Genomic DNA, 27302 nt, shown 5'->3' on the forward strand with positions numbered 1-27302 from the left:
AGACTCAAGCTTAGCAAGGACATACTTCATTTGAGGGAAACAATGGAAGAAAGGGACTTAGTAGATATATACAGGACACTTCATCCACAAAAAGCTGAATACACATTCTTCTCAAGTGTACATGGAACATTCTCCAAGATAGACCACATGCTGAGCCACAAAACATGCCTCCATAAAATTAAGAAGGTAGAGATTGTATCAACAATCTTCTCAGACCATAATGCACTGAAATTAGAAGTAAATCACACACAAAAAACAGAAAACTAAATCAAACACCTGGAAATTAAACAGTGCACTATTGAACAACGAGTGGATTAGACAGGAAATCAAAGAGGAAATCAAAAGATTCCTAGAAACGAATGAAAATGAGAACACGAGTTACCAAAACTTATGGGACACAGCAAAGGCTGTGTTAAGAGGAAAGTTTATAGCTCTACAAGCATTCCTCAGGAAGGAGGAGCGAGCACACATAAGTAACCTAACCTCACAGCTTAAGAGCTTGGAGAAGGACCAAAAAAAGGAGCACAACCCGAACCGGAGAAAGGAAATAATAAAACTCAGAGCAGAGATTAACGAGATGGAAACCCAAAAAACAATCCGAAAGATCAATGAAACCAAAAGCTGGTTCTTCGAGAAAATTAACAAGATCGATAAGCCTCTAGCAAAACTCACAAAGAAAGGGAGAGAGAAAACCCTAATAAACCGAATCAGAAATGAAAAGGGGGTCATTACAACAGAAACCACAGAAATTCAGAGGATCCTCAGGGAGTACTTTGAGAAGCTTTATGCCACGGAACATCAAAACCTCGAGGAAATGGATAAATTCCTAGACTCCTACAGACTCCCAAGGCTGAACCAAGAAGACTTGGAATACCTGAACAGACCTATCACTATCAAGGAAATTGAAATGGTAATAAAAAGTCTCCCCAAGCACAAAAGTCCTGGCCCGGATGGATTCACTAGTGAATTCTTCCAAATCTTTAAAGAGGACTTACTCCAGATGCTCTTTAAGCTTTTCCACGAAATTAAAATATCAAAAACACTTCCGAACAGTTTCTACGAAGCAAATATCACACTGATACCAAAAGCAGACAGAGATACCACAAAGAAAGAGAATTACAGGCCGATATCCCTGATGAACACAGATGCAAAGATCCTCAACAAACTATTAGCAAATAGAATACAACTACTCATCAAAAAGATCATACACCATGACCAAGTAGGATTCATCCCAGGGATGCAAGGATGGTTTAACATTCGGAAATCAATCAACATAATCCATCATATCAACAAAAGAAAAGATAAAAAGCATATGATCATATCAATAGATGCAGAGAAAGCATTTGATAAGATCCAGCACCCCTTTATGATGAAAACCCTAGCCAAAATGGGTATAGAGGGGACCTTCCTCAACATAATTAAAGCCATCTACCACAAGCCTACAGCAAGCATCATCCTCAATGGGGAAAAACTGAGAGCCTTCCCTCTAAGATCAGGGACGAGACAGGGATGCCCACTCTCTCCACTGCTGTTCAATATAGTACTGGAGGTACTTGCAATAGCGATTAGGCAGGAAAAAGATATTAAGGGCATTCAGGTAGGAAAGGAAGAAATCAAGCTCTCACTATTCGCAGATGATATGATACTCTACTTAGAGAACCCAATAACTTCCACCAAAAAACTCCTAGAAACAATAGACTCGTATAGTAAAGTTGCTGGTTATAAAATCAATACCCAAAATTCCATGGCTTTCCTATACGCAAACAGTGAGAGAGAAGAAAGCAACATGAAAAAAACAATCCCGTTCACAATTGTGCCCCAGAAAATCAAGTACCTAGGAATCAGCTTAACTAAGGAAGTAAAGGACCTGTACAAAGAAAACTACAAAACGCTACTTCAGGAAATAAAAGAGGACATGAGGAAATGGAAAGATATCCCCTGCTCATGGGTCGGGAGACTTAACATTGTCAAAATGGCAATACTACCGAAAGCATTGTATAAATTCAATGCAATCCCTATAAGGATACCCATGACATTCTTCAAAGAAATGGAGCAAACACTCCTGAAATTTATATGGAACAATAAGCCCCCACGAATAGCTAAAGCAATTCTTGGGAAAAAGAAAATGGGAGGAATCAACCTCCCGAACTTCAAACTGTACTACAAAGCAGTAATAAGTAAAACAGCATGGTACTGGAACAAAGGCAGAACTGCAGACCAATGGAACAGGGTTGAATACACTGACATCTCCCCTCAATCATATGCTCATCTAATCTTTGATAAAGGTGCAAGTAATGTGAAGTGGAGTAAGGAAAGCCTCTTTAATAAATTGTGTTGGCATCACTGGACGGCTACATGCAAAAAAATAGGCTCAGAACTCTGCCTAACACCATGTACAAAAGTAAGATCAAAATGGATTAAAGACCTCAACATCAGACCAGAAACCATAAGGTACATTGAAAATAAAGTTGGCAAAACCCTCCATGATATTGAAGCTAATGGTATCTTCAAAGATGCCACGCCACTGGCCGAGCAAGTGAAAACAGAGATAGATAAATGGGACTATCTTAAACTAAGAAGCTTCTGCACCTCCAAAGAAACAGTGACCAAAATACAAAGTCAGTCTACAGAATGGGAAAGGATATTCACCGAATACACATCTGACAAGGGGTTGATATCCAGGATATACAAAATACTGGTTAAACTCCACAAGAAGAAAACATCCAACCCCATCCAAAAATGGGGCAATGAAATGAACAGAAACTTTCTCAAAGAAGAAATCCGAATGGCAAAAAAGCACATGAGAAAATGCTCTACATCATTAATCATCAGGGAGATGCAGATCAAAACCACAATGAGATACCATCTCACACCTCAGAGACTGGCCCACATTCAAAAGAACAAAAGCAACCGATGCTGGCATGGATGTGGCGAGAAAGGGACACTCCTTCACTGTTGGTGGGAATGTCCACTGGTTCAGTCCTTCTGGAAAACAGTATGGACGATTCTCAAAAAATTAGAAATTGAGCTCCCATTTGACCCAGCAATACCACTCCTGGGAATATATCCCAGAGAGGCAAAAATGTATAGTCGAAGTGACATCTGCACTTGTTTGTTCATTGCAGCACTCTTTACAATAGCCAGAAACTGGAAGAAACCTGAATGCCCAAGAACAGATGACTGGTTAAAGAAACTTTGGTACATCTACACAATGGAGTACTATGTAGCTGTTAGAAAAGATGAAGTCATGAAATTTACATATAAGTGGTACAATATGGAAAGTATCATGCTAAGTGAAATGAGTCAGAAAGAGAGGGATAGACATAGAAAGATTGCATTCATCTGGGGGATATAAAGTAACAAAGTATGAGATTAATACCCAAGAATAGCTGAGATCAGCACCAGGAGGATTACTCCATAACTTAGAGGCCAGCCGGGTGTCCTAGAGGAAAGGGCAGTTCAGATAGAGAAGGGAGCACCAAATAAAGGATGTTTTGAGGATCCTCCCAGGAGGGGAGATGCATGTCGAAAGTAGACTATGGACTGAACATGTTTGCCACCCAATGCCTCTTTTGCAGACCACAACACCCAAAAGGAGAGAGAGAACACAGGGGATTGCCCTGCCACAGAGTCAGGGGGGATGGGGGGATGGGAGTGGGAGGGATATTATCCATGGTGGTGGAAAATGGGCACTGGTGGAGGGATGGATATCTGATCATTGTATAATTGAAACCAAAGCACAAAAAATTGTAAATCTACAACTTTAAAAATAAAATAAAACAAAATAAAATAAAGGGGAAAAAATATTCAACATTAAGGGTAAAAAATAATCAATATATCCAACAATTTTTTAAAAAAATCAACTAAAATAAACACAGATGACCCCAGAAGTTAGGCAGTGTGAGGATTGGGGGTCGGTGAATCGCCCCTCATGTCCATGGTAGCTCTAATGTGGCGCCCAAGGTTTCCTGAGCTCAGTGAGTGCCCTCGGAGCCAATAGGAGAGACGAACAAGAAGTGTCACTTGTTTTCCCATCATTGCACTGTGGGTCAGGGTCCTTACCCTCCACCAATCACCCCAAGATTCCTATAAGATTTATACCTCAAAACTGCATTCTAATGTGTAACTCGGAGAAGACAAGATGAACTCTTGTCTGTAGGGAAATAAAACATTGCCTCCCATCCTGACAAGACATGAGGGAACAAGGTGCATTTGCAGTTATGTGAGCAAATGGGAGGAACCAATTTTCTTTACACGGCTCAGGGTCAGGGCACGCTTTCCCGTACCCTGTAGGGAGCCAGTCCCGGTGGTGCTGGAGAAGTGCAGGGGCCAGCCAGGAGTTAGAGACGGCACGAAGATGAAGAGTGGGCACACACGGGTGATCGGGAATCTCGGGGACAAACTTGTAACCCTTGTGTGGCCCAACGGGGCACAGTATGTGGTTAAAGTTCTGTTTGCCAATTCAATATTATTGCAGTCTCCCCAAAACGGGGTACAATGCTAAGATAATTGATCGACTCTCTAGTGTACAAAGCACACGACTCGCTGTAGCTTTGTCCTGGGGGTCCTGTCCCAGCACAGCTGCAAGTCCAGGACCCAGAATCCTCACAGCCCTGCCCTCTCCTGTGTTGTCTCCCCATGCTCCACCCAAACTGGCAGTTTCCAGGGAGTCTGGACCCCAGAGCTCAGGAAGAATCTGGAGAGAACAGGTTTTATTAACAGTTTTTGTTGTATTTTCAGCACATTAAAGTAGATTTATTTATTTTTTGAGTCCTTCTCTTCATGGTATCACGGTCATCCTGTTGTTCATCGATTTCCTTGTGCAGGTACCAGTAACGTCTCCTTCGTCCTAACTCTGAGATTTTAGAAAGTGCAATATTCAAGGATCTTTCGGGGTCAGGAGAATGAGACCCATCATTGTTACAGGTTTTTGGCATATTGAGTACACCACGGGGAGTTTGCCAGATTTAGATTCTAATCCCCAAGATTTAGATTCTAATCCCCAAGTTTCAGTTTCTCAGGAGGGGTGAGCAGAGATTAGGTGGATCCACAATGAGAATTTCATTAAGAGTCATACCTGCCACTATTGGATGACATTGGGTTGTCCTGCTCCACCCACAGGGAACTTAGGTTTATTGAGCTACTCCCACAACAGTGACCCTGAGGCACACCCAATTCCATCAAGCACTAATAATCCTATATTGCTTTTCTCTTTCCTCTATGCCATGTCCTTTTTCTATAGACACAGGAAGGGAGCTCATGCTCCCTTTGCAACATGGGAGTTGCAACATGCTTTGCAGCATGGGAGTTTGCAACATGCTTTGCAACATGGGAGATAATTGGCTCCAAAATAATATTTACTCCACATCCATATTTACTTGACTTAAGCCTCAGTTGCCCTTAGTTCCTAGCACTCCAAAAGCAGTGTCCTGACAAATGGACTGAATGGACCCAGGGCAAGCTGTAAGCTGCCTTGGCATAGAAAGGAGACAGCTAAGCACCATAAGTATAATAAGTTAAGAACACGGTCATGGACAAATTCTGTCAAGAGCCAGAAAGAAGTAACTGAGTAAGGACCCTGCTGGGGTTAGGAAAGAGTAACCTGACCTGAGAACTATAGTCTGAAATATATAGCGAGAAGTCCCCACAAAGAGTCAATCTTTAAGGTTAATAAATCTCTGTGTTCATACAAAATGACACTGCTAGAAATAATATAAGAAGTAAATTTACTATGATTGTTTAAATGGATTGCTAGCTGAGGAAAGGAGAAAACAATATACCCTGTATGGAATTCTGCCCTTGAGCAGATCTCCTAATAATCTGGAGTGCTGAGCCCTAAAATAAGATTTTGTCCTTGAGTTAATCTCCTAGAACTTCCCCTGAAGGAGTGGCTTTACCTCTGTTGTTATTACGATCTTCAATCCCACCTTTGTGTATCCCCACCTTTTATGATTACTGTATAACACTGCTCTAAGGGGAAAGAGGGAGGAGAAAGACATAGATTACATGACTATAATGACTGGAGATAGAGGACTAAGACTACAAGGAGACGAGGAAGAAGATATAACAAAGTGGAAGACTTTGAAGTCTATGAGGAGACTAGGATGATGGAACTATGATGACTGGGACTACTACCCAAATTAAGACTATGATTGTGCAGAAAGGGGAGAGATCAGATTACGCTGGGGAGAAGAAAGAAATAAACTGACTACTGACTACCTGAGCCCAGTCCCTGTTCATCTGTTCCTCCATCTCTTCGTCTGTCCTTTGGACCGGGGAAATGGTTCTCAGCCACTGAATGCTCGAGTCCCACGTGCCCCTGAATTTTCCATTGGAAATTTACAACAGTCTCCATAAAGAGCCTCCGTTTAAGGAGGTTCCCTAGAGTCTGGGGTGTGGTGTATCTGGGGGTGCCGGGAGAGTGGGGCTCAGGGACAGCATCGGTGTTATGGGTCCTGCCTCACTCTTTGGCCTGTGCATCTCTTCCTTCTACTCATCTTAAGTTCCGCATTTGGGAAATAAATTAGCATGAATCGTACAAAAAATACATTTCCTAAGATCTGAGAGCAAGTTGATTCCAATAATCTGACAGAGAATGAAGAATGCTTGTCCAGCAGGGTGAAGCCTGTGGGGTCTTCCCACACTGAGATGAAACCTGGGTGTGATGCTTCTCCAGGGATTTTCAGAGTCAGGATCTGTATGACTCTACCTTATGGTCTGAGGGTTGCTTGGTGGTATGGGGATGAATTCAGTGATAGAATTGGTGTCCATTGCGATTATAACCCGGTACAAGATTCTACCGAGGAGGCCTGTCTGCACAGTTCACTGTGTGATGGGGACCAACTATCAAGTTAGATGGTCACTCAGACCCTAGGAGCATGATCCCTGAGACATATCTTTTTTCCTTTTTAAAAATATTTTATAAAGTTGTTCATAATAATTCATTACATTTAATATTCAAATACCAATTCCACCACCATGCACTTTTCCATGACCAAAAGAGGAAAGAATGTGAGGATTGTTGTATTTTATCCTGGAGCCATTTAAGCCCTTGCATGAGAGGTTACAAGAATGTTCGTTAAACTCAAACCAATGTTAAACCCAAACTACTTTAGGTACATCAGTGGGCTAGAGTATGAGAATTCTAGGAATTTTGAAATTTACAATATGATTATTAGGCAGATTCACTCATGGGTAAGGCCTATGTCACTCTCTTCTTGGCTGTAAATGAGATTATATGGCACCTGCGAGGCAGTTTCTGGATATGATTGCCATGCTACTGGAAAACTGGGAGCTGTGGAGAGAAAGCCCAATCCTGCTCTGAGCGAACTTGAAGATCTCAGTCAAGGGTCCCACATATCTGGGTTTTTCCGCAGGTTCCCACATGGGCGATGTTTGTCCAAGCCTGTGGAGAGTGGCCTTGAGCATGGCTGAGGTTGTGTTTCAGGGATTTTAAGCTGCTGGGATTCTGCTGGGGCATACAGGAAAACTCAGCCTGGCCCCCTCCAAGTTGCCCTTTCTTCCAGTGAAGACAGCCTGGAATGGGGTCAGATCATTCTAAGTATGTCGCTGTATACTAGGAGCTTTATTTCACAGCTTGAGATGTATCTTTGAATCAAGACCCACCAGGTCTTCAGCTATAAAGTTTCCTGCCTCGACTTTGAAAATAATTGTGTTGGGTTGTGTCAAACACCAACCAGTTAGTGCACTAAGAATCTGACCTGGTGACCCCACCTGCTCCTACAATAGTGCTGGATAGCAGAGTTCTAAATGGCTGGGACCTGAGAATTCCTAACTCGTGGCTGCGGTATAGATCAGGGCACATTTGTGAGGGTGAGGACAGGCCGTGACCACAAGCAGTCCCCCACCCCTGACGCCTCCTTGGGTTCCCACTCCAAGTTCCACCTGGTTCACTGCAGGGTTGAACAGAGAAAACTCAGGCCCTGAGAAGGTTCTGTAAGACCTAGAATCTATCCAGGTGCTACAGGGCCCTTGACATGACAAACAACAAGGGACAGAGACCCCCATAGTGGGTTGTGAGATTCTTCCAGTGTATGTGACTCCCTGTTGACCCTGAGAGGCACCATGAAGCCCCCTCTGAGCACAGTATACAGAGCATTGAGCAGTCTGAGGTCTGAGATCACGGACTTTTGGGGATATAGATAAAGGAGATGGACTGGATGGGTAGTTAGTTCATGGGTCCTTTCAATCCAGAGTGCTGGCCCCAGAGACTGAACACACCCTGTGGGGGTCCTGTATCTGCTCTATCGCAGATATGGTAAAATCCAACTCAGATTGAGTAAGATGTTTAGGCATCTGACCCAATGTTCTTCCTGTTTTTGGTGTTTACTGGTTACTGGTTCTAGGCAATAAATAACTAAATGTGGAGGACAGTTGGGGCTCTTAGTCCAGGAGCTGTCATCCCTTGACCCCGTGAATTTTCTCTCTTCTTTATCTTCGCTTAACCCTCACAAACCCTGCTTCGGGTCTCAAAAACCCAGAGCTGGTCCCGGCAAAGGCCGTGCCTGACTGTGGGAGACACAGTGTGAGGAGCCCAGTCCTGAGAGAGTCAGACCCCCTGAGGAGAGGCGGCTGGTCCCATGGTTCAGGGCATCTCCCTGTGGGTGCTGGAAGCCCATGTCAGGACTCATCCAGGGCTTCTGTGGGGCCCCAAGACTCCCTTAGGGTGGGATGGGGGTTGCCATGGGATCTGCCTCTTGTCTCACTGAGGAAGGATCACAACTGCACGTGCCACAGGGCCTGGTTTCTCCAACAATGGCCAAGGGATGCAGAGGGAAAGGGAAATCTTGAATGTCAATCTTGAGAGTGGAGGAGGGGACAAAGGTCAATTCATCCCGAATAGCAGGACTCCAGGTACAGGATGAGCAGGTAAAGACTGCCAGGGTAAGGCTCTGAGGAGAAAACTTAGAAGGGACAGAGTGTGTGTCTGAGAGCAGAGGGACAGGACAAGAACCCAGCTAAGTACAGGCCATTGCTTCACTTTGTGAAGTGACTCTTCCCGGGGGGCGGATTAAAATCCTTATAGGGTGATTTTACTTTAGGCAAGAGAATAATGGGCTTCTCAGAAAAGTCATGGTCCCTCCACTAGAAACTTCCATCAGGAGGCAGAGAGTGTGACAAACTTTCCTGCTCAAAATCGGGATGGAGGACTTAGAACCACAACCCACAAGACAAGATGCCCATGGGGCCATATGAGAACTGAGGGGCAAGTCCGTCCTGATCTCCACAGAAACATGAATCATCTGGTCATGAGCAATGTCTCCTCAGGGGAGAATCCTCAGAGCCTCCTGGAGGCATGTACCCCTGAAGCTCACCCTGCTTCCTCCTGCAGGTGGTTTGTGTCTGGGCCCATGGGGCTTTCCCCTCACTGTGTCTCTCACACAGTATACAGGACTGTGTAAACACACAAAAAATAAATAGGCTGGCGGTCAGGCCATTTCTCCACTCCACGGAGGTCGATGGCGATGGTCAGACGAAGGAAGGAAAAGAGGCCAAGCTGGTTGGTCTTAGCAGCAATTTATTACATGGAAGAGATGTATGTCATGGAGGCCTCAGGAATCCTCAAGCACGTGCACACACTGAGAGCGCCAAAGATCCCCTTATATAGATCACAGACCCTCTAAAAGGCGCATTACAGTGATGTTGTCAAAAGTAGTTACAGAAAGAACATTGAGGCAGCAAACCATACATTGTTTCTTTACATCCACATTGTTTCCTTACATCCACAGGCCAGTAATACTGGCCTCAGGAAAGCAGATACAAAGCCAAGCTGAAACCTTTCACAAGCACTTTCACAAGCTGCAAGCACCTTGATTTGCATCCCAAAGACCAGCCTGGCTAGAGCTGGGAATCCACATCCCAAAGATCAATCCTGGCTACCACCTGAGATCTGCATATCTAAGACCAGCTAGGTTTCTGAGAGAAAGGGGAAACTGTCTCAGTATACTGAAATCATTTACTGAAGACAGTTTGAAGGGGAGAAAGCAGTCTCATCCAAGCTAGTCAGGACACACAGGAAACTGCTTCTAGGATGTGTTTCTCATCTCCTTGTCCAACCAACATATAAGCATACATAATATTAATCATTTTGTATGGACACAGTAAGAAATACTTTGAGCTTATTGAATTGCTCTTCTAGGGCCATCTCGATCTCAGACTGCAGTGCTCAGGCCAGATATCTTTCCTATTCCTAGCAGCAGGGCCCTAGTCTCGTCGTTACTATTGGATCATGACATCATTTGCCTATGATCAACCTCTTAACTTATAGTTAAGAATCGTGGCACCTTGGCCTGGCCCATCGCGATGCCAGGGTAGCACATAACTTACCGGTTTTCCCTGGTTCCATCCAGTCCCACGTCGGGACCCTGCCCTTGGAGTGCTAGGAAGTGAGGGCAACTGAGGCTTAAGATGAGAAGGCAGATGCCCAGGAGTGAATAATATTCAAAGCCAGTTAAATCCTAAGTTATAAAGCATAATATTAATTAATTGTCTTCCTGTATCTATACAAAAGGACATTGCATTAAGGTAAACTGCTCAAAAGACATAAGGAGAGGAGAAAGGCAATATTAACTTACAGTACAGCTTCAGTGTCTAAGAAGAATTGTTGGGATCGGGAGTTCCCTAGCCCTGGGAGGCGCGGAGAGACCAGATAGACACAATTCCTGCAGGAGTAAAAACGGGGTTTATTTAGACCAGCATGCTGGGGCTCCGCAGCATACCCCAAAAACGGGCAGTGGCTGAGAGAGCCCCAAACTTCTTCAAAGGGGATCTTATATAGGCCTTCACTGGCCGTTACAGCAAAGCCCGCGCATTTCATAGCCAATAGATTTGTAACAACATATCCTTTCTTAACCAATCCATTTAAAAGTACCTCACTCCTTAGCCTATAGATTCAAAGATCAGCATTTATGTACATCGATTGTCAGCACAAGCAAGGTTATAGCTGGAATCATTAAGCCTTAGGTAATCTCCCTTGACCATCCTCGTTTTGAGTTACCCAAGTCTTCAGGGTGCTTTAGTGAGACAATACATTCCAGGAAAGGGCAATTTCCCCCAACCACCCGCATCCTGAGTTATCCTTTACCCAAATCTGCAGGGTGCTTTACTGAGACAATACATTTCAGGGACAGTAAATACACCTGAATCCTGTCACACTTGGTTTAGAAAACAAGTTATGCCCTGTTCACTTTCCAAGTCCCCTCTCCCCCAGGTGCAAAGCAGCCAAGCAGTTTTACAGAAAGCAATGTTGCAAGTTAGCTAAAGTACACAAAAATTTGATGCCATAATATGGATTCTTTCAGAATGAGACCTTACAAATTGGTTGGGGAAGAGAGCATAGAAGTGGTTACAAGCAGACAAAGTAATGGGAGTGACTTGGGAGCACTGTGATGAGTGCAATCCGATAAACCTAAGCTCCATGTACTTCAACACAGGACCGTGTCCTCCTCCCTCAGGCGGCTCATTTTCAGAAAGAGCATGTTCTTCCTGTTGTCTCTGGAGATGGTGAATCAACCCTTCACAGACTCAGCATAGTATGTCCTAGCACCACCATTACTCATGTGTGAGACCCACTATAGGCCCTTCCCTGAAGCCTGGTGGACACAGATCATGTAATAGCTGCCAAAGTTGAATTCAGAGGCTGCACAGGAGAGTGTCAGGGACCCCCCGGGCTGCACCAAGTCTCACCCAGACTCCACCAGCTGCTTCTTACACTGAGCCACTGCAAACACAAAGACATCCTGCTCAGCAAGCTCTCCTCACACAGAACATCTGCCTCTCCCATCTCTCCCATGCTCTGTGTCTCTGTAGCCCCTGAATTACCTCCTAACAGGCACCAGGAGAAGCCAGCTAAGTCCACACGCCATGTTGGTTCTTTGTGAGTCAGGATGGAGCCCCTGTGAACCCTTGAACTGACTCCTCTCTGGGAGTTGAGGCTGGGTTGGGCTGTTTTCATCATACCAGGGAGAGACTCATTTGCATTTCCTTATCCTTTATTAAAACATTTGTATTTGAACAGGTAGAGAGAAGGTAGGATTCCAGAGTGGGTGTGGTATCCTGGAGATGCTTTCTCACCAGAAAAATATCCTGAAAACTATGATCTTATTGCATGAAATTGTTATTTGATGGTCAATTTAAATGATACGGATTCTCACTTATATTTTGGGATAAGTCATGCAATGTACTTAATTTCATTCCTATTGCACAGATATAAAGTGACACAGAAAAGCTTCAGCGGTTTGTACAGTGTTCTGAGAGCATCTACCTAGTAAGAATAGGCCCCAGCATCTAGACAGGAGTATCCACTGACACCCCAGCTAACAATGGAATTGGGGTGTAGAGGCAGTGCCTGACTCAGGTTCTTGACTTGCACGAGACTGACTGGGTTTGATCCCCAACTCTGCTTATTATCTGCCAACCAATAGCCAGGAAGTTATCTCTGAGCACAGATTCACAAAGAATCCTGACATAGCTCAATGCCACCCCAAAACCAAATGAAAAACTCAAACCTGACAAAACAATAGGCAAAACAATAGAACAAGAGTTCTAGGACATTTTCCCCATATGAGAACAAGTTGCGATTTGTTGAAAATTTCACTTTAACCTAGAGGAATTTGACAACAAGGTGCATGGAGGGGCATGGAAGGTGGCATTAGCCTTGCCTCCATCTGCTCCATCTCTCCTTCTTTCCCTGACAGCGTTTGAATAGTGGTATAAATGACATAAGGCCATGTCTGACCCAGAATACTGATATATAGAGCATTTGTGTTTCATGAGCACTTACATATATGGACAACTGTGCAATGGGCACCACACCCCAAAGAATGGAAGGACCCCTCAACCCAGTGCTTCCTCTTGGCCCATATTGATTCTCTCTCTGATCCTCTCCCCTCCCTCAACAATGAACCCTGTGTATATTGTCAGACACAGACTAACCCTCAGTTGTCTTCCACTGTGGGTAGATTCTGTTGGTTCATTCATGGCAGTGGGTTCAGGATTACTCTCCATCCTGGGCCTTTCCAAAAAGGGTGACACTAGCTTTGTAGAATGAGAGAAGTGAGAAAATCTCTTCTTTATGGTACATGAATCTCACCAATAAATACCCAGAAAACAGCAAATATGAATAAGTCCTTAACACATCAGGGAATTAAAATCCTTGGGTTCCACCATAGCAGAAATATTGTCCTACATCAGGAGCAGTGTGAGTTTCCAAGTTCCTGGCCTTGTCAGGAAAGGCTGCAGCCGAGTCCGCACTGTCTGTCCTCCCTGTCCTTCTACAGCTGTTTCAGAGTGTCATACCCCAATGTTCAACAACCCAGAGGACAGTGACACAGTCGGTGTGTGGAGGGACTGAGCTGGCATTGGAGGGAGCCTGAGCCTGAATCTGTGAAGGTTTCAGGGACTTTGCCTCAAGGACTCAGACCTCCCAGATGGAGGGTGAGGATAGTGTATGTCCACTCCACATTCCTGAGCAGGACATAGTGTGCTGCAAAGATACAAATATCTGTGACCCTGCATGCAAAGCAAAGCTGTTCCAGGTGCTAATTGACACATGGAGAATCAGAGATCACCTCATCAGGAGATTCCTTCAGTTCACAATTCCCTGAACCACCAGAGACGCACCCAGGGCAACGCGGCAATTATAGCAAACGGGAAGTGGCCTGACTCTGGGAGCGAGCACCATCCCAACAGAGTCTCATCTGGGACATGAGGGAAGGGCCTGTCACACCACTCAGGGCACAGGTTGGAAGCCCCCGTGGGAACCCCTGAGCCCCTCAGAGAGTGGCCCTGGCGAGAGGCACTTCCTATGTCTCCCAGAGGGGCAGGGAAAGAGCTGGTTCCTGGAGGGGCTGCAGAGACTTTCCCTCAGCACCACTTCTCCTTCAGGCCACAGTCCGTCGTCCCAGAGAGGGAAGGGGTGGACATGCTCGTGCAGTGCAGAAGGCCTGTCCAGGCCTACACAGGCTATGACATTTCTCAGGAAAGAGCAACCAGTTTTTCTCTGAGTCTAAATTATACGGTTTGTTGAGGGAAAATGTTCCAGTAGGGCCCCACAATCTGCCTGAGAAGAGAAGACTCTGTCGAGTTCTTAGAGTTCCCTTCCCTCAGAGCGGGATGGATTCAGATTAGGCAGGTGCGCTGGTGTGCACTGTGCAAAACTTTGTAATTTCAAGATCAGGGTATCGAGACCAAGGGAATGTGACCCTGTGTCAGATTCAGGGATCTTGGAAAGTGCAAATAGATCAGGATCCTGAGTTTGAAAGTTGCAGCCAATACTTATGGGCCAATTAAACGGAGCCCCACAATACTAATAAGACAAACTAAGAACCATCCACTATTACAGGAAATGCAACATCATGTGTGAACCCAGGCCACCCCCTGCTGGGCCTAAGAGAAGGGAGAAGCTTTGCGACAACCCTACCAGGAGTCTCAAAGATGAAGGATCCTGACGTATTTGTACCTGGAAAGTTCACCTGACATTCCACTCTCCTTCAGAGCATGGAGGGATCACACTTTACACACAGAAACTTGACTTGACTGGGCCTCTCTGACACCTGAGTTGAAGGAACTTAGGTGAAAGCTGAGATTCCTGAGCCGTAATGAAGACCAAGGATGGCGCAGTGCGGGCAATGTGATGGGAACAGAAAGGGGCAAATATGGAGACAAAAGCAGAGAGAGACAGAAACAGCTCAAGAAATGCTGGGCTGAGCCTGTGTGGTGGATGACAGATGAGCGGGAGTGTGTGGGTCAGTGAGGGTGATGTCGGCAGGTAGATAGGGAAAGGCCCTGGACAGTGAAACAGGTCAGCAAAAGTTCTGGGAGGAAAATTCCAAGGCTGATCCACTTTGTGGATAAGGATGTGTCCTTGAGCAGCAGACCTAAGGAGATCGCACCCTTCCCTATGAAGGAGATCTCTCAAATTCCCTAGGACCTCTCCCTCAATCTGATTAACTTTTGTGATTCAGCCCCCAAAAGACCATCACCACTCCCAACATCCCTGGTAACCTCCTTAGCAACGGATTTTTACCTAGGAAGAAGCCCCACATGGGGACAGTTTGGAGAAACCCTTAAAGACCACCTTGAACAAAGGAAGGGTGCGCATATGCTGCTGGAGTTCAAGTGCTGCTTGTGCTCACGTGGTCGAACACATGTGACACCCGCATTTCCCCTCTTGAGATATGTACTTTCATGCTTCTGTGTCTAATGCTATGATGTGTGTAGGGACTCTCTCCCCCGTGGAGAAGCCCGTTTTCTCTCTTGAATACGTTACTCTCTCTATCTCTCTCACTCTCTCCCCTTCCACACCTTAAAAACCCTCCAAATAAAATACATCTGCTTCACTGCTTGTCTACTCCTGAAATTCCTTTCTACGAGGCAAGAAACCAGTAATCCTGGTTCCCGGGGGCAGAGGCGGTTGGGGAGAAAATGACCATCTTTCTCCTCCTCATCTCACATAAGTCACCCGTGGGGCCCACAGACATCAAGGGGACAGAGGCAGCTGCATGAACCAGCTCTGAGAGGATTTGATGGGGCTGAATGTTGGGGGAAGATGGAGAGGAACTGAGATGTGAGGGTGTCACTGAACATGTAGCCACTCTGAGGGAACGATGGGGAAATGGGTTGTAGGAAGTGTGAGATCCTGATCAAGCTGGTACAAAGGTGCTTGCACAAGATTTGAGAATAGACCTGTCCTAAGAGTGAGTGATGGCAGGACAGCGACCCCTGTGTGACCCTGCAACCACTCTGATTCTAGTGTGGGTTAGTTGCTGTGCTGTTAGGATTCCCTTTGTGGGCCTGACCCCTCCTGGTCATTGTGCTCCTCTAAGACTTGAGCGCTCTCTGGTGGCCCTGGAGAGCCCTGCAACCCAGCCTGTCTCAGCAGGCTTGCGTCTGGGCTCACCCTGACTTCCCCTGACTGTGCCTCTCAGACAGTAATACACAGCTGTGTCCTCAGGGGTCACTGAGCTCAGCTGCAGGAAGAACTGGTTCTTGCTCGCGTCTCTGGTGATGGAGACGCGGCTCTTGAGAGACGGGCTGTAGTAGGTGTCTCCATTATAACATATGCGCCCCAACCAGAGCAGGCCCTTCCCTGGGGCTGACGGATCCAGTGCCAGCAGGAACCAGAGGAGATGGAGTAACCAGACAAAGAGCAGGTGAGAGAGAGGGTCTGGGAGGGAGCCACCAGTCCTGGGCCCGACTCCTGCAGCTGCACTTGGGACAGGACACCTGGGGACAAGGAGAATCAGTCACTGTCAGTCCCTGCAGTCACTCCCTCCACCAGACCCTGTCACATCTGGGACACTCACCCAGGGGGGCTGTCACCAGGCAGAGGAGAAGACCCCACAGAATCATCTTCTTCTCGACCACAGCTCTGTCTTCCCCAGAGACTCAGCCCTAAGGGAGAAGACAGCTGTGAGCTCCACAGCCCAGACAGTATTTGACCCCGGAGCCTGGGAGGGATTTGCATGAGGTGAACAAATCTGTTATAGGGGGAAATTTCTAACCTTGGTTCCCCTTTTGCCCATTGGGCAGCTGAAATCGCAAACCGTGTGTGATGTATTGAGAATTCAGTCTACCGGGCACCTTGAAAGAGCTTATAGGAGATTCCTGACCTAGTCTACATAATAATCAGTGTCAGCGACATTTACAACTTCACAATTCCTTCCGTTTGACTGTCTTGAAATATATAATAAAAGTAGCTCACATTTTTCCCTTTTCAATACTCTAAGAAACTCTAAAACTAACGCTCTTCTACAATGCTGTAACTGTGATTTTATTTAAACTATGATTCATTTGAAATATTCTCAGTATCTCTGTCTCTGTCTCTCTGTATCTTTTTCTCTCACTATGAATCTGTATTTTGTTCCCCAAAGTGTCTTGAAATTACATTAATCAAGGTTTTTGCAATGTTCTCTTCAAATAGATATTCACTTGAGAGTCTATGCTATGTTTTCATGACCCAGTTTTAGCTAGAAAACTTTGAACTCATATTAATGAATTTCTTTCCCTGGACATCTGGGCATCCTCTGGAGTCGACCACCTCCGTGGTTCCCTCCACTCCCCAGGTTGTGTCTGCTCATACTCCTTTCACCAAGAAGCCTTGAGTCAGCCCCTCAGGATCACCGCAGTCTGGGGACTCCCCTCCTCTGAGCCTGCTCATCCCTTTCTGATGTGTAACACATATCATTGCACACACATGCAGTGTTTGGGGTTGATTCAGATTTTCAAGTATGCATAACTTTTACAGCAAGGAGTTTGTTCTTTTGCAATGTGATTGATGTTTTAAGCATTATCCTCAGTCTCCCAGCCAAGGGCCCTAGAATTCCTCTCTCAGCGGTCCTCATCTCTCACCAGACAGTCTCCTAATCTAACTCACAAATTTCTGAAATGGGTGTTCTAGCCAGTCCCTCTGCACTACACACAAGGACATTGAAAACAGGGACATTGAGGATACACAGCATCAAATGGGCGAAAAATTCCGATCCAAATTGATCCCCAAATACTTTGCTTGCTTGAAGAAAGCTGAATCAAGAGGGTAGAAACCGTGTCTTAATCAGCTGGGAATATATGCTCGTTGGCTGCTCAACATGCTGGTCACAATCACAAACACAAAGTCACTTTTACCATTGCATGTAAATAAGTTCTAGAGAGTCTGTGAATTTCCAGACAGGAAACTGAACGGTGAGGCCCATTGATCATCCATCTCAGGACGCTCATCTCACATCTGCATGGTCCATGCTGCACAACTCTCAGCTTGTCTGTGCAAACATAGCCCTGTGACATGGTTCCTCCTTCCACAAGTATAGCAGCAAAACAGAACTGACCTGCTTCAAGGTCCCCACTGCCTTCCTTGGAGATGCACCGTGTTTATTTATTTAAGGCTCAGCTTCAAGATGAGCCTCGAGTACCTGTATGTGGCTCCCAGAAACACAAAATACATTATCGTGTAGCAATGTCTGTGTCACTGCATTAAATGATTAGGAAGATCTGCACAAGCTCCAGTGTTGACTCTGTTTTTGCTTCTCTGTTCAGCCGTGGAGTCCACTATTTACCTCCTTAATTTCTGTTTAAAGGACATTTTTATGATTACTTCCTTCAATCATTTTATATAGTCAAATCTTTCACTATTGTTATCAGTGATCCTTGAGTGGATGGTGCTCTGAGGTGATCCTCAGAAAGCATCGGACGTTCTGAAGTACTTGAGATCTTTCCAGACTTTTATCCCCATTCATTAAAGCCATTACAATTCTTTCCTCTTTCGATATTCCTGGTGCGTTGGCAACTCCTTGTGTAACTCTAAGTGGTCTGTGTGGTGCTCTGGTGATTGTACTCACACTGGTGGGCTGGTGCTGTGATGGAGTCTTTCCAGGCTGCCACTTTTACTTCTTTATAATTTAATTTAATTTTATAAAAGGGTTCACAGTGTTTATTATATTCAATATTACAACACCAATCTCACCACCATTACAGCTTCCCACAACCGTTATTTCCTATTTTCCCAATCACCACCGAAGCCTGCCCCAAAAGCAATGATTGTTTTTTTATTGCTTGATATGATCAATTCACTAAAATGATCAAAAACATTTTTTTAGAAGAAAGTGTTTGGAGGATGGCTGTGTCACCCTGGAGCTGTTAGGCTCTTGTATAGGAGATGACTAACCTTGTGAGAGAGATTACAGGTTAAGCCTTGTGTATTACTATTTACTTCATCGAGATGGGTTGCCTTCCACTTTACATCGCATCCAATATGCCGTGCTACTCCTGGCATATCAGTGATGTCACTCCAGGAATTCTATGTTGATGGGGTGATATAAGTGGGGTTAAACTTTAAGCTGCTGGTGACTTTGGAGTCCAGAAGCATCTCTACAGCTTGGTGATCTCTTTCGAGATTTCTTTATGAGCCTTTGAATCATGGCCAGTTAATGAGCTTACTCATCACCCAGGTCCAAATCATTCATGGGTGTGACTTCCAGGCTCCCAGAAGAATAGAAAGATGAGGGGAGGCCACCCACCCGGACCCTGTAGGAGTCTGGAAATTTCAGTCACAAGACCTGTATTCCTGAGTTTTTCAATAGATTTATTCATGAATGAGGCTCAGCTGAGTCTATGGAATCCAGCCATGAACTGGCTGGTGATTGGGTTCTGGAGGGTTTCAGCTGCTCAGGTTCTATAAAGGGGATGGAGGAGCTCACCCATCCCCTCCAAGGGGCCCTGAATCTGAAATTCAGCCTGATGCAGGTTCTGGAGGCATCTCTGAAGCTGGCTTATCTCTTTCAAGATTTATTTTTCAGTCTCTGGATCAAGGCTGGTTAATGAGCTTATTCAGGGCCAGAAGGCAGCCATTGCTCTACTCCTTGTGGAGCTCTCTCAGGAACTGGCAGGGCTTGTTAGGAGCTCTAACTATATGACTTCTCTTACTGGACAGGGCCTTACCTGAGGCCTGCAGGCTAACATGGGGTCACGGTCACGGTCATCCTGTTGTTAATCGATTTCCTCGAGCAGGCACCAGTAACATCTCCTTAGTCCTAACTCTGAGATTTTAGAAAGTGCCATATTCAAGGCTCTTTCAGGGTCAGGAGAAAGAGACCCATCATTGTTACTGGTATTTGGCGTATTGGGTACACCACGGGGAGTTTGCCAGACTCTGCCATGTGAGCAGGATACTTTCAGTAGCCTGCAGGGTTCTCCAGAGTAAGAACTAGATAATAAGATATTGCGCGGCCCTACTGGAAGATGAGGGATCTGGGTGGAGTAGGCCCAGTCTCGATCCCAGCAGGCTTCAAGATCTCAGCCCCGGGATCCGCATGCCTGGGTTCCTCTGCCAGTTCCTTCATGCATGAGGCTTGTACGAATGTGTGGAGAGTGATCTCACCATGGCTGTGGATGGCTCAAGAGGTCTTCGGCTGCTGGGGCTCTGCTCGGGGCGGGGACTGTCTTAAATTGCACCATGAGTTATGAAAATCAAAACTATAGTTATCGAATTGAAGGAGATTCTCAGACAAATGCGTTAGAATGTCTATCTATCTATCTATCTATCTATCTATCTGTCCTCTCAGACTAGAGGCTTAGAATATAGGTAGATGCTCAGATCACTTGATCGCTTGATCACTTGACTTCCCATTAATCATTGATTTGCTCGAGCAGGCTCCAGTAATGTCTCCATTTGTCCCTGTCGCATGTTAGTGTAGCCCAATGGCGTCTGTTCATTCTAGGAACACAAAGAGCCTCAAACCGATCGTTCAGGATCTTGATGAAGAAGTCTGGTAGGTGGGTGGCCACGCGGTCTTTTGACGTCCCATGGAATCCAGTCTGTAAGGGCTCTAGTCCAGTGGTCATCTCTAAATCTCATTACGTGTCTAGCCCATCTGATTTTTGACGCCTTGGCAAATGAGACAGTGTCCCTGATTCTTGATCGTCGACGGAAGTTGGAACTCAGGATTCTTTCTCTCATTTGAGTGAAACGTGATATTCCAAGCATAGTTCTTTCAATTCCTCTTTGGGAGATCCAAATAGCCTTCTCATCCTGTTATCGTAGGATCCAGGTCTCTGAGGAATATGTTAATGCAGAAAGAAGAGTGGAATCAAAGAGATGTGCCCAGAGCCGGAGGTTTGTCGTCCTCTTAGCTATTTCTTCAACGCTCTTGAGGGCTTTCCAAGCCACTCTCTTCCTCCTGTGCAACTCAGGTGCCAGATCATTCATCATGTTGACTTCTCCACCTAGGTACACATAACTGTTGCATTTGGAGATGGTCGTTCCCTTGAGAGCGAATGGAACATCAGGAACGAGACTTTTTCTCATAAACATTGTCTTTGTAAGATTCAACTGTAGTTTGACCTTTCCACACTCATGGTCGAAGTCAGCCAGCATTTGTGCAGCTTGGCTAATGTTTGGTGTTATTAGAACGATGTCATTAGCAAAGCGGAGGTGGTGTAGTTGCTGACCATCTATCTTCACTCCTATTTCTTCCCATACCAGTGGTCACATGATGTTCTCGAGGGTGGCATTGAAGAGTTTCAGTGAAATGGTATCACCCTGCCAAACCCCTCTCCTGACATCGATGATTACAGATGCTCAGATCAATGAATTAGAATATTGGTTGATGTTCTGATCAACGAATTAAAATCAAGATCCCTGGATAAATCCTCGAATTTATGATAGTTAATCTATCAAGACTGACTGCAAGAAGTGCATCAAGGAAAGTTTCTTGAACATTGGTGTCAGGAAAACTGGAAAACAGACAAAAATAAATAAGAAACTGGATTCTATCTCAAACTAAATATAGAAGTTAATTCATGATGATAGTGTCATAGCCAGCAGGCAGGATGTTCACCATGTACGTGGAGTATCCTAGTTGGGTTCCTGGATTCCTTATAGTTCCCAAAGAACCAGGATAATTCCAGGAAAGACTTGAACACTTGACATCCTTTTATTCATCGATTTGCTCGAGCAGGCGCCATTCGTCCCTGTTATTTATTAGTGTAGAACAATGACCTCTGCTCGTTCTAGGAACACGAAGAGCCTCAAACTGGTCGTTCAGGATCTTGACGAAGAAGTCTGTCCATCTCATAGGTGGGTGCCCACATGATCTTTTGACGTCCCGTAGAATCCAATTGGTAATGGCTCTAGTCCAGCGGTTGTCTCCAAATCTTATTACATGTTCAGCCCATCTGATTTTTGACACCGTGGGAAATGAGACAGCTGACCTGATGCTTGATCGTCAATGGAGGTCAGAACTCCAGATTCTTTCTCACATTTGAGTGAAGCGTAATACTCCAAGCATAGCTCTTTTGATTCCTCTTAGGGAGACCTGAATAGCATTCTCATCCTGTTTGCATAGGGTCCAGGTCTCTTAGGCGCATGTTAATGCAGGAAGAACAGTGGAATCAAAGAGATGTGCCCAGAGTCAGAGGTTCTTCGTCCTCTTAGCTATTTCTTTGATGTTTTTAAAAGTTTCCAAGCTGCTCTCTTCCTCCTGCACAACTCAGGTTCCAGGTCATTCTTCATGTTGAATTCTTGACCTAGGTACACATAACTGTTGCATTCGGAGATGTTCGTTCTATTGAGAGCGAATGGAGAATCAGGAATGAGACCGTTTCTTATAAACATTGTCTTCATGAGATTCAGCTGTATTCTGACCTTTCTACACTCATGGTCGAAGTCAGCAAGAATTTGTGCCGCTTGGCTAATGCTTGGTGTTATTAGAACGATGTCATCAGCAAAGAGTAGGTGGTTTAGTTGTTGACCGTCTATCTTCACTCCGATTCCTTACCATTCCAGTCATTGCATGACGTTCTCAAAGTTGACACTAAAGAGTTTCAGTGAAATTGTATCACCTTGACTAATCCTTCTCTTGACATGGATGATCACTTCCTTGTAGAATGGTGAGATCCTGGTAGTGAATCCACAATACACCTCATGAATTAGACGATTGCACTTGAAAAGATGTGGCTCATTGCCATCAGTTTCTATCTTCGTTGTCTACACACAAACATCCAATTATGATGAAGGAGAAATTGAGACGTTCTACATGGACCTGGACAAGTTCTATAGAGAAGACCACACCATCTACAAGATCATTGTCGGTGATTTTAAGGCCAAAATAGAACTTAAAAGATCAGCTGAACTCCACATCGAGACCCATGGCATAGAATGGAATGAACAGAGTGAGAGACTGTCTGAGTTCATCATGTTGACCAAGACCATCCATGGTACTCAGAGTTCCAGAAGGCCGAATCTAAACGTTGGACATGGGAGTCTCCTGGTAGAAGGTTCCACATGAAATTGACCACATCTTATTCAATATATGGTTTTGCCTGAGCGGTGTCGCTGTTGTCCCAAAATTCCAACCGGGATTGCACCACCATCTCCTTCGTGCAAAATTCATGGACCAGGGAAAAAAAGGCTGAAAAGTTTAAGAAGAGAACTCCCAGAACGACCACCAACTTTGGCACCATTGCGGCAATATGGGAAGATGCCATCGTTTACAACATTGATGAGGAATATGATCAACTGGTTCAGCACCTCCATAATTGTGTGAGGAATGCCGAGAAAGAGATAGCCACAAAAAGACGCATGTCTTCAAAAACTCTCGAGCTCATTTGTCAACCTGGCTTGGTGCAAGCATCAGACAACAGCAAGCGAATGTCTGAGCTCACAAAGCAGTGCAGAGAAGCGATTAAAGAAGATCTCAAAGAGAGAAGAGCAGCAGTGCTGACAGATGTGGTAGAAGCCGGAAAAGCATTTGCATCGCCCACTGTCCTTCGCCAACAGCAAGACCAAGATGACTGCCCTCTGACGTCCTCATGGATCTATCTTCCAGAAGGACACTGGAGAAGATTATCCATGACTTCTACTCGGATCTATTGGATAGCCATGTTTACCTGCCCACATACCAAATTCCGCAGGATGGATACATCATTCCCAAAATTCTCCCTTCCGAAATTTGACACACCATTTCATTGGTAAAGAAGTGAACAGCACCCGACCCAGCCAAGGTCAGACACGAACACCTGAAGAACCAGCCATTGATACTCATCAATACACTGGCTCAGCTCTTCACACGCTACCTGTCTGAATGCAAGTTTCCGTCCCAATAGAAAACCAGCAGGACTGTACTACTGTACAAGAATGGAGACATCCATGACATTGGCAAATATTGCCCAATCTGCCCGTTGTCTGTCATCTACAAGCTGTTCACTTGAGTCATCCTGAATAGGATTGGCAGAACACTAGATGAAGCACAACCATGTGAACAAGCCAGTTTCCTAAAAGGATTCAGCACGATTGACCAAACCTACATGATAACAAAGCTCATTGAGGTTTCTCAGAAGTTCAAGGTGCCACTCTGTCTAATGTTCATTGATTTAAAGAAGGCCTTTGATTCTGTTTAGACGAAAGTGGTCATGGAAGTCCTAGCCAAACAGTGCATTCAAACTCAATACATCAGGATCTTCCATCAGCTTTATTGCAAATTCACTTCCAGGATCTCACCATTCTACAAGGAAGTGATCATCCATGTCAGGAAAGGGGTTCGGCAGGGTGATATCGTTTCACTGAAACTCTATAGTGCCACCCTCGTGAACGTCATGCAATGACCATAATGGGAAGGAATGGGAGTGAAGATAGACAGTTGACAACTGCACCACCTCCACTTAGCTGATGACATCGTTCTAATAACAACAAGCATTAGCCAAGCGGCACAAATGCTGGCTGACTTCGACCATGAGTGTGAAAACGTCGGACTCCAGCTGAATCTCATGAAGACAATGTTATGAGGTCTCGTTCCTGATGTTTGATTCTCTCTCAACGGAGCAAACATCTCTGAATGCAACAGTTATGTGTACCTAGGTTGAGAAGTCAACATGAAGAATGACCTGGCATCTGAGTTGCGCAGGAGGAAGAGAGCACCTTGGAACGCTTTTAGGAACATCAACGAAATAGTTAAGAGGACAAAGAACCACTGGCTCCGGGCACATCTCTTCAATTCCACTGTTCTTCCTGCATTAACACGAGCCTAAGAGACCTGGATCCTTTGATAACAGGATGAGAACGCTATTCTCGTCTCCCTAAGAGGAATCAAAAGAGCTATGCTTGGAGTATCACGCTTCACTCAAATGTGAGAAAGAATCCGGAGTTCTGACATCCATCAACAGTCAAGAATCAGGCATGCTGTTTCGTTTGCCAAGACGTCGAAAATCAGATGGGCTTGATATTTAATGATTTTTGGAGACGACTGCTGGACTAGAGCCATTACCAACAGGATTCCATGGCACGTCAAATGATCGCGTAGCCTCCTGACTACGAGATGATCAGACTACTTTGTCAAGACCCTGAATAATCTGTTTGAGGCTCTTCGTGTTTGTAGAATGAGCAGAGGTGACTGGGCTACACTAGCACACGACAGGGATGAATGGGGACGTTACTGGCACCTGCTTGAGCAAATAGATTAGTAAAGGGATATCAAGTGATCAATGATCAAGTGACCATAAATATCATGAGATGTTGCAATTCCAAAATTGTATATGATTGGTGTTCAGAGACATCCCTGCAGCAAGCCAATCTATTTTGGGATTTACCTGGGAGTCTCTGAATCAAGGCTGCTGATGCGCTGCAATTGCTCCCAGGGGCAGATAATGGGTGTGACAGCCAGGACCCAAAGCGGGCAGGGATATGGGGAAGGACTCTCTCGCAATATTAATAAGACAAACTAAGAACCATCCTCTATGACAGGATATACAATGTCATGTGTGAACCCAGTCTGCCCCTGCTGAACCTACGAGAAGAGAGAGGCCATGGGACAACCCCACCAGGAGGAGTCCCAGAGATGAAGGACCCTGAGGCATTTGTATCTGGATAGTTCACCTGACATCACACTCTCCTAGAGCCATGGAGGGATCACACTTTACACACAGGAACTTTACCTGACTAGGACTCACTGAGACCCGAGATGAAGGAACTTAGGTGACAGCTGAGATTCCTTAGCCGTAATGAAGACCAAAGATGGTGCAGTATGGGCGATGTGATGGAAATAACAGAAAGGGACAAGTATAGAGACAAAAGCAGAGAGAGACAGAAACAGCTCAAGAAGTGCTGGGATAACCGGTGTTGGCGAGAATGTGGAGAGAAAGGGATTCTCCTTCACTGCTGGTGGGAATGCCGACAGGAAATGCCCTTTTGGAAAACAGTGTGGATGATTCTCAAAAAATTAGAAACTGAACTCCCATTTAACCCAGCAATAACACTCCTGGGAATATATCCTGGAGAGGCAAAAAGGTATAGTAGAAATGACACCTGCACTTCTATGTTCATTGCTGCACTGTTCACAATAGCCAAAATCTGGGAAAAAACACCCGAGTGTGCAAGAACAGATTACTGGCTAAAGAAACTTTGGTACATCTACACAATGGAGTACTATGCAGCTGTTAGAAAAGATGTAGTCATGAAATTTACATACAAGTGGTACTACATGGAAAGTATCATGCTATGTGAAATGAGTCAGAAAGAGAGGGACAGACATAGAAAGATTGTATTCATCTGTGGAATATAGAGTAACAAAGTAGGAGACTAACACCCAAGAATAACTGAGATAAGTACCAGGAGGTTTACTCCATGGCTTGGAGGTCAGCCGCACATGCTAGGAGAAAAGGCAGATCAGATAGAGAAGGGATCACCAAGTAAAGGGTGTTGGGAGGATTCTCCCAGGATGGGAGATGCATGCTAAAAGTAAACTATAAACTGAACAGGATTGCCACTCAATGTCTCTTTTGAAAACCACAGCACCCAAAAGGAGAGAGAAAACAAAAGGGAATGCCCTGCCACAGAGGCGGGGTGGGATGGGGGGAATAGGGGTGGGTGGGAGGGATAATGGAATCATTGGTGGTGGAGAATGTTCACTGGTGGATTTATGGGTACTCAATCATTGTATAACCAAAACTCAAGCACAACAATTTGTAAGTCTACAGCTGTACCTCATGGTATTTAACTAATAAAAATTAAAAATAAAATAAAATAACAGTGGGGAAATAAAGAAGTGCTGATCTGAGTTTATGTGGTGGACGGACAGAGGAGCTAGAGCATTTAGGTCAGTGAGGGACAGAGGCAGCTGCATAAACCAGTTTTGGTAAGGTATAATGGGGGTGACTGATGGGGGAATAGGGAGTGGGACTGTGATCTGAGGGTGTCACTGAATATGAAGCCGCTCTGGGAGCGATTGGGAAGAGTCCTGGTAAAGACGCTGGATCCCGACCTGACTCTTATTAAGGCTGGGTGCTAACAGGTTGCAGTGTGAGAAGCTTGATCAAAGTTGGTACAACGATACTTGCAGGGGGGTTGCAAACGGACCTGCCCTACGACCTAGTGATGGCAGAGCAGGGGCCCGAGTTCCCTCCGACTACAGCACGAATCAGTTTTTATTGTATTCTGATTCTACTGATGGACTGTACCCCCTCCTCATCCCTGTGTCCCGTTCTGTCCTGAGCGCCCTCTGGTGGCCCTGGAGACCCTTGCAGCCCAGCATGTGTCTCAGGTTTGTGTCTGGGTTCACCCTGACTTCCCCTCACTGTGTTTCTCTCGCACAGTAATACACAGCTGTGTCCTCGGGGGTCACTGAGCTCAGCTTCAGGAAGAACTGATTCTTGTTCGTGTCTCTGGTGATGGAAACACGGCTCTTGAGGAACGGGCTATAGTGAGTGTTTCCATCATGACATATGCGCCCTGACCAGAGCAGGCCCTTCCCTGTGGGCTGGCGGATCCAGTGCCAGCAGTAACCATTGGTTGTGATGGA

Source organism: Sorex fumeus, unplaced genomic scaffold, assembly GCF_029834395.1.
Source record: "Sorex fumeus unplaced genomic scaffold, SorFum_2.1 ptg000044l, whole genome shotgun sequence".
NCBI classification, from domain to species: domain Eukaryota; kingdom Metazoa; phylum Chordata; class Mammalia; order Eulipotyphla; family Soricidae; genus Sorex; species Sorex fumeus.